Here is a 7,914-nt window from a genome sequence, read left to right on the forward strand (position 1 = left end):
TTTTCAAGCAAATTGGATAATAATCCTCATTATGAACAATTGTTACTTCAATTGATCATTTAGATAAAGATTTTGATTCATTTACGATTTGTATTAATAACAAAAGCGCTATAGTTCATTCGGAAAGTAGGTATTAAGTACCAATACGAGGGTTGCTACTTAAGTTTTGAGATAGACAAATATTTATAATTGAATATGGCTTTATTCTTTTGCAAACTATTTCTCATTAATATCAATATACTTTAGCATGCGTTTGAAATAATTATCGATTGAGATACCTTCAAAACATGTGATTTGAACACCTCAATCACTTCTTCGGGTGCAGTTGATGTCGCAATTTATTTTTAATTTGCGGGAATAAGAAGTAATCGTTGGGTGGCAAGCATGGACTTTATGGCGAATGACCCATCAATTCGATGTTTTGACTGTTCAAAAACGTTTTTGTTTGAACTGATGTGTGAGAGTTCGCAATATCGTGGTGAAGAATCATTCGTCTTCTACGATTGGTTTCCTTGATTTTTTCCAATACTTCTAGTTAACAAATGCTGGTATACCACTCAAAATTGACTGTTCTATGTTGCTCTAATGGAACAGTGGCGACATGTCCAGTTATTGAGAAAAAACTGGCTACCATTTACTTCGAAGTGTTTCGTGCGGGAACAAATCTGTTTGAGTAGGTCATGATGTAAAGACTACAAGGTGTGTTCTTCACAAGGACTCCTCATTTTCGACTCGTTTTACGCATCTCTTTGGGCGCGAATTCTCATTGGCTGCTTCCCAGCTGGTGCGCTATAGCACACCTTGTAGTCTTTACATCATGGAGCAGGTTACGATCTTCTAGACGTCTTTTGAAGCACCTCGATGGAATTTTTTTCAACACTTCTTTGCGTTAATCGAGCTTTTTTTAACGATTGTCAAATTGTGGGGTATTCAACGCAAACTAATGCTCAAGTAGTTTAAACGACCTTCACGAAATTCATCGTATAGAGAAAGGCAACCAAGATTGAATCCAGAAAACCATCTAAACACGGTGACTCGAGATGATACTTCATCACCAAAAGTCGAAGCGAGTTGATAGGTACAGCGATGTTGATATAATCCGCGTCGAAAGTCATAGAAAATCATCGTACAGAAATAGCACTCACGTCCTGAATACGTTCACCATTGAAAATGTCAAACAATCAGCGTTGCCATATCTCCAAAACTGAAAAAGAAATTCACCTTTTTTGTATTTTATTTAAATGGTTATCATCGACATATTTATTAAAAATCTTTTGATAAAAATATCGATATACTGGGTGAATAAATTACAAAATCCAGAATTAATGTTAGGTTTGTAGCTGGAGAACTGATTTTTTACGGAATGACTATATATATGGTTTACAAAAGTGACGTAATATTTAGTCTATCAACTGGGTGTCCTCTTAACTAAATTAAAATCACTTTATAAACTGATTTACATTAGGATAATAGTAGATTCACACTCGTGTAATGTTGATAGCAGAATATTTGAAGAAGACTGTGGGATTACAGCAAAAATCTTCCTTTAGAATTCATCCGATTCGGAATCTGAGCTGTTTTCGCCAGTTTTTATTAAAAAGTATATCCCAGACGACAACTTATTTCTCTAATATTAAAACGTCCACTTTTACCGTAAGGATGTTTTAAAGATGTTTTAGTCCTTATAAGTTGGCTGCCCTGGGAGTTATCTATTCATACTTCATTAACAGTATGACCTGCATCAACTAAAGCAGTAGTTTCCTGTAATGATTCAACTCCCTCAACGTTTTACGACGTTTATTTTCTGTCAAATTACGCAGAAAATGAAATATAATAAATGTAATATCATATTCTTGAATAATTTTTATCAGTATTCTATATACAATTATACAGAAATTAAACAGAAATCAAAGAGCATATGTGTATCATAACCAATTTCATTTTCATTACAAATAGATCGAATAACTAACCATCCACTTTCCATGACTTTTACTTAATTGCATTGGGTATTATCTTTTTATTAGAATATCATTCATTGTTTTTCATTAGCATGGTGGCTTCGTGTGTAAATAAACATATCAAAATAAAGTAGACAGTCTACCAAAGACGATATATGAATTTCAAAGAATCTCGGGAGAACCTCATAGTTATACAAGAGCCCTGCGAAATGCCCCCTTCCTATCCAAGACGCACCAACAAATTGTACAACCCTACATGAGATCGTCTGATTCTAAGTATCTACTCTAAATGACTGTGGAGTTAATAAGTTTCTGAAAAAGTATTCAAAGGGGTCCTTTTGGCAAAATTTTTTTATACGTACAATTCTACCCTATACAATGACCTTAAAAAATTCATATCCTCCCTCTGCTAAGAAGAGATAAATGTTGATCAACAAGATGTTGACAATCGTGGGCTACTCAATATTTGAAATTGATTATTTTTTGTAAATGTCTGAATTAAGAGTTTTTCATCTATGTTTCATTTAGAATTACTTTTCAAATATTTATCGTAGCTTAACTTAAACAGAAAACAGTTTTTTACATATAAACATGGCTTAGCAGATTAGATGTTACTATATTTTCGTTTTCTAATCATTCAGATACTTCATATTCATCTTGGTTAACAATTTCTGAACAAATCTCGCTAAATATCCGTCCTCTGACGATTCAGCTACTTTATATTCATCTTGGTTGACAATTTTTGAACAACTTTAGCCATATATCCATCCTCTTATGATTCGGCTACGCCATATTCATCTTGGTTGAGAATTTTTGAATAATTTTAATTATATATCCGTCCTCTAATGATTCAGCTTCTGCATATTCATCTTGGTTGACAATTTCTAAAAAACTTTGGCCATATATTCGTCCTCTTATCATTCAACTACTTCATATTCATCTTGGTTGACTATCCCTGATAAACTTTGGCTATATATTCGTCCTATGATGATTCAGTTACCTCATATTCATCTTGGTTGACAATTTCTGAACAACTTTGGCCATATATCCGTCCTATGATGATTCAGCTTCTGCATATTCATTTTGATTGACAATTTCTGTACAACTTTGGCCATATATTCGTCCTCTGATGATTCAGTTACCTCATATTCATCTTGGTTGACAATTTCTGTACAACTTTGGCCATATATTCGTCCTCTGATGATTCAGTTACTCCATATTCATATTCGTTAACAATTTCTGAATAATGCTGGCAATTTTTTAGGTCAATTTTGGTTATATTTTAGTCCTCTGTTCTTTCAACTACTTCATATTCATCTTGGTTGACTATCCCTCATCAACTTTGGCTATATATCCGTCCTCTTATGACTTATATTGGTTAACATTTTCGATCAATTCTGGCTATAAATCCGTTCTCTGATAATAACTATTTTTAATGCAGCATATTTTTTATCTGTATTAGTTGAGTCATTTTATTATAAACTACAGATATTTCTCTAATTCTAATATGGTTCTGAAAAGTTAAAATAATAAGCTTACAAAGCCCCAAACTAACAGAAAAACAAACAAATTATCCTTTTGTTTGTTTGTTTGATATTGGAAATTGAACACTTTCATGTTTGGTGTTTTTTTGTTATATCGTGAGACTTCGAGTCATGCTTCAACGATATCGATAACGAGATGTTTCGATTATTTTTGTTTTATTCTAAAATTGTTGTTTGATATTTATGTTAACTATTGCCAATTACTTATAAATGAATTAATTATTGCTCAACTTGAATAAAACGATCATAGTAATAAAATCTTTTTATATAGAGACACAACTCGAAAAATGAGGAACCACAAGCTTAATTGTAAAGTAAACTGTGGAAAATCATAAATAAAAGACAAAAGATGTATACTTATAACACAATTCTAGCACATCACGAGGAAAACCATCGACCAAGACTTGTTTGTGCAAGCATTATTTGAGCTATAAAAACGTTTCCATCTAGATAATTTGAGGTTATCTTCACAGTAGGGATGGATAAATCAGCTCATGAGATTATTCTCTGAATGAGGCATTGGTAGTATTCAAAATCATAATAAGCAATGACACTAAGAAAAACACAAGACTGAGGACTAGAATATACCTTTCAAAATGTTACAAATGCAAGAAAAACCACCACAAGACTCGATGATAATAGTTGTGTTTAGGTCAAAGAATCTTATAGGTACAAACAATCGCTATCGAAAATGTTTTAAAAAAAAAGACATAAGAAATTAAATTAAACGAAATAAACAAAAAATATTTGGCCCATGGGGGGATCGAACCCGCGACCTTCGCGTTATTAGCACGACGCTCTAACCAACTGAGCTAATGGGCCATCTGGAAGTTTTCTTTCAATTACTGTAATGGTGAAATAAGCGGGAACTATTAAAATAATATATTTGTTGTAAAAGGTAAATTCTAAAAAAATAAAGTTATTTTTTAACTTATTCTGAAGTAAGAAAACTGTTAACCATGAGCTAATTGGAGCTATATTAAAAGACCAGCCACTAGTCATATTTTGCGTATTTTTACGCAGAGCTGTTGATTGGAAGAGAGACCGTAGGTATTTACATTCATCCCTACAGACTACTCCACTTGGAGACTATCCACAGATGTGACTACAACAGCATATGTACTGCTTGAAAGTTGAGGGTAGAGTGAGACAAAGAGCCTTCCTATTTCTAAGTTACGAATAGTTTTGAGGAGATCCACTACGCACAGTTCAGAGATGTATGAATGCTTGCCTACCTAATAGGTAGAATTACACTTCTAATAAACTATTGAGTAAATTTTTTGTATTGAAAGTATTATATCATTCAATTAAGTTTGATAATAAAATAAGACAATATTTATTAACTGTTGGAATGAAGTTCGTCAAGTCAGCTATGTAAGATATAAAGAGAATTTTCGACCAAATCTATGTCTCAATATTTTAACATGTCCTTTCTTAACAAAATAATCGTCTCAAAAAATTTATTTTAGCCTTAAAAATGAGATAAATATTGATTTTTAGATCAATTTTCCCAGACTAATTCAATTTCATTGTTAACATGAGCCCTCTCACTCGTCTCAAGTGTCAGACGAACCTTATATTCTTCAACAAATCACGCATTCTAATTTCCTTTGAATTGAAGCACGTTTATTATATGAAAAATTGCACAACAATGGACTAAATATAAAAAATTGCCTCTTCTTTAATGTGGGAGAGCAAAGCAGTAAATTACGACTTCCTTAGAAATTTATATTATTGTGCAGATGAGTAAAAAGAGGTCAAATATGTTAAAGACTTTTCTTAATACTATTTTAAACATTTAAGAATCTCAATAAAGATTAAGAAAGGGAAAGGAGCAAAAATCAATATTTATACTGAGATATACGAGAAAAGTGAGAAAGGAGATATACATATGCTTCATAGATTTAATTTTCGTCAAAGTATGTAAAAAGAAAAATGATTAGAAAGAGTACAAAGTAACAAGGAAATGTGATGATACCTTTACTATTTACGGTAGTCATAGCCTTAAAAAAGATTAAAAGAAATGTGTAAATGCTCAACAACAAGCTATAATAAAATTTTAATAACTTTGCCATGGGAAATTACATCGAGAGCAGTAAAACCATCCTTTTGTCTTTGAAGAAACAGCATAGATGAAAATCTAGCATATAAACATAAAATAGAAAAATCTGAGAGGCTTTATATTATCCTGAAGTCCTTATTTTCGGATGGGAAATAAATACCACGTGAAATAAAACCAAATAAGCAGCTTGACACGATTAAAATGAAGTAATAACCTCTGAAATGAAATTCTTGAGAAAAAAAGAAACCAGACAATGAAATTTGTAGTATTAAAGCCTATTTAAACCATAATTCGAGTTCATCAATCAGAAGAAATGAATAAATGGGAAGACCAGATCCAATTAAAAATGATAATAGAGATCCAATAGAGAGAAGATAAATAAATAGAGAAAACTAGCAAAGAGAAATAGAATAATAAACAACTGTGGTAGCGCATGGTTATGACAGTAAGAGGTCACGACACATGGGCCTCCTGATATGACCATCGTGCCTAACTCCTTGGAAAAACTAATCGGACATCTTGGTTTGAACATTTTGACGTCACTAAGTAAAATGTAAGGCTCCCAAATAGAAATTCTAGTCACTAACTAGTGCAGTTTCAATTCCAGATCATCTATGAGCATGGGGATGGCCTCATAGATTACTATATTCGGTTGAAAGTCCAGTCACTAGCTCTAATTCTGCCGAAATATGATGGCTACACCATAATGGATCCACTGGTGGATTTTCTGATTCCAGTTTGACCAGCGATGTATATCTTCTATGAAAAATACAACAGAAAACATACCAAAATAGCTCCTTGGGTAGCATCCAGAATCGACTTAATATAAGAGGAAGATTGTTAAAAGCAACGCTTGATGTTGAAAAAACGTGTATTTAAGAAATAAATAAAGTTGGTTTTGTATTCGAAGAAAATTATAAGCTGGAAATCAATCTAGCAGATAAAGCTTCCTTAGGTATTGTTCATTTATATTTCATGATGTATTTATATTTTTCAGGGTGATTATACTAAAATATAGTGACAATATCAAATAAGATGATGCTAATATATCCAAATTCGAAGTAACTTTGCCATTTTAATACGATTTTTGTTCCCCACGTGAGGTTAACCGCCAAAAAACTTGTAGCCACTAGCATTAGGTCCAAAACACTAGAAAATTTGCTTATTGATCCATTTCTCTCCAATAGAAATACAATTGTCATGCGCGTTGGTGCTGACTCCGCAGCGGCGGAGCTTTCAGTGGAAATGAACGAAATAACAAAATACTTTGGTCCAATTTCATCAATAAATAGAACTGATTTAAAGTGGATAAAGCATTAACGGTACATTTTGTATTGTTTCCATATTAATTTTTCTAAATCGACAAAAAATATTGTCTCTAATGACAGGATTAAGATGTGCAACTATTCGCTGCTACCACTCATAATTACACTGTCTGTTGCGCGTTTGGTTACCGAAGATATCATCTTCAGAGACCCAAGATTACCTTTTTGTCAAAAGTTCTTGTTGGTGTTCAATATTTATTTCTCATAATGAGGAATGTTGAGGATGAATTACGTACATGTAGACATTAAAGGGGCTGCAAAAAGCTACGTTTGGATTAGCAAAAATCGACTCAGCAATACGATATTGCCTATTCTAATTTTTTCGAGTGGTGTGGAAAAAAAAGTGAGTGAGCAAGAGCATGTTCAAGAAAAATCAGAAATGGGGTTGATGTAAACAAAACTGGTTTCAAAATGAATATAAAGCATCGTATTTATGGAAATTAGACAAATGGGGAAGACATATAAGGTAAAACTAGAAGCTAATGAAAGTTTTAAATATCTTGCTAGGACATCAACACCCAATAGAAGATTGAAACAAGCGATAAATGAGAGGATAAAGCAACTTGAAGATTACCCAATGTATGTAATTGAGAAACAGTTTCTAGCAAAAAAATAAATAATAACAAAAATAAAAACGAAAGTAAATAAAAAAGTAGCATTACCCATATTGACATTTTAATTAAACAAATTGACACGTGAATAGAAATAAATATGCAAAATACAAAGTGAATAATGAAATCTAAGAGAAATAAAGATACGACATAATAAGGAGTAACATTAGAAGGAAAAATTTGAGCTTGAAATCCATTGAAAACAAAATCGAGGAAGTAAAAATAAAAAGTTAGGAACTTACAAAGATAAGAAAGAGAGATCGAAGAGGGGCTGGACAAAATAAATAAAGATTACAGAGGTGAAACAAGGAAGAAGGCAACAGGAAGTAAAACATACAGGTACGGAAATCATGGAAACAGTTGTGGAAAAAAGAGCCCATGCAATGACTCAACTCCAGCTAATTATCAGCTAAA

The 7,914-nt window shown here is 32.4% G+C and overlaps 1 non-coding gene across 1 annotated transcript; it reads right to left on the bottom strand.

Annotated features, from left to right (window-relative positions):
• Positions 1-4,250: 4,250 nt before the first annotated feature.
• Trnai-aau (transfer RNA isoleucine (anticodon AAU)) lies at positions 4,251-4,324 on the bottom strand. Its single transcript has one exon. It is a non-coding gene; the product is annotated as a tRNA-Ile (tRNA).
• Positions 4,325-7,914: the final 3,590 nt, after the last annotated feature.

This window comes from Diorhabda sublineata, chromosome 6, assembly GCF_026230105.1.
Source record: "Diorhabda sublineata isolate icDioSubl1.1 chromosome 6, icDioSubl1.1, whole genome shotgun sequence".
Taxonomy (NCBI): Eukaryota; Metazoa; Arthropoda; class Insecta; order Coleoptera; family Chrysomelidae; genus Diorhabda; species Diorhabda sublineata.